Source organism: Odontomachus brunneus, unplaced genomic scaffold (genome assembly GCF_010583005.1).
Source record: "Odontomachus brunneus isolate Ranch 3 - 2012 unplaced genomic scaffold, Obru_v1 Obru_scaffold_263, whole genome shotgun sequence".
NCBI lineage: Eukaryota > Metazoa > Arthropoda > Insecta > Hymenoptera > Formicidae > Odontomachus > Odontomachus brunneus.
This window is the reverse complement of record NW_022639713.1, coordinates 58502-59855: the sequence shown is the minus strand read 5'-3', so window position 1 is coordinate 59855 and position 1354 is coordinate 58502.

The following is a 1354-nucleotide window of genomic DNA, read 5'->3' as shown; positions in this document are numbered from 1 at the left end:
TTACCCTTATGTCCAGGGAGATTCAGAGGATTTGCACATCTATCGGAGTGAGTCAGTTTTCTTACGTAAGATTTTTTTCGAGTGTTCGGCATGATAACTTGAAGAAAAAGGATACTGTGCTCGAACAGAATCACATCACAGATGAAACTGCCCTGAAGACCACTGTTGAGAGACGCATACAGTATTTCGTGGCGCAACCGATTAAAACGCTCACCAAGTATTGAACGAGCGATCACAATCGGCCTGAGAGCAACCAACGGAAATACTTATCAACTATCCTGAAAAGGACTATTGATGAAGCGAACACAGTTACTCAGAGCAATCACCGGAGATACTTATCAATTATCCTGAAAAGGACTATTGATGAAGCGAACACAGTTACTCAGAGCAATCACCGGAGATACTTATCAACTATCCTGAAAAGGACTCCGGTTGACGCGGATCGTCCCTTATATATTATACTCAAATTCTATAGTTATATGATTCAAGCTCTTTCCTACCAGATCCAGTTAGTATAATTCTATAATCTCTAAGGACGATCTATTAATATTAGGATGATAAATTCAATTTGCTTTTAGTGTATTCTTAATAAGGCTCAACAATCAAGAAGCTCTGTCAGAGTCTCGTTCAGAAATCCCACGCTTAGGAAATCCTCATCACGCGCTACTCTGCAATTCGCTGTATTTATAATTAAGTTTCGGAGCATACGAGACGCTGCCGAAACTGTCAGAGCTTTGTATTATAAGCAAAAGAATCTGCCAGGAGCAGTTAAGCTACCTGAAGCAGAGATAGAGAGAGAAAGAAACGCTATTACGATGGCGTATATGGTCCCCATATACGCCATTCCTAACCTACTCACGTACATACATATATACACTTTACTGCAGAGCTGCGGTAGTCCTAGTGTCTACCATATACGCCATCGTAATAGCGTTTCTTTCTCTATCTCTGCTTCAGGTAGCTTAACTGCTCTAGGCAGATTCTTTTGCTTATAATACAGAGCTCTGACAGTTTCGGCAGCGTCTCGTATGCTCCGAAACTTAATTATAAATACAGCGAATTGCAGAGTAGCGCGTGATGAGGATTTCCTAAGCGTGGGATTTCTGAACGAGACTCTGACAGAGCTCCTTGATTGTTGAGCCTTATTAAGAATACACTAAAAGCAAATTGAATTTATCATCCTAATATTAATAGATCGTCCTTAGAGATTATAGAATTATACTAACTGGATCTGGTAGGAAAGAGCTTGAATCATATAACTATAGAATTTGAGTATAATATATAAGGGACGATCCGCGTCAACCGGAGTCCTTTTCAGGATAGTTGATAAGTATCTCCGGTGATTGCTCTGAGT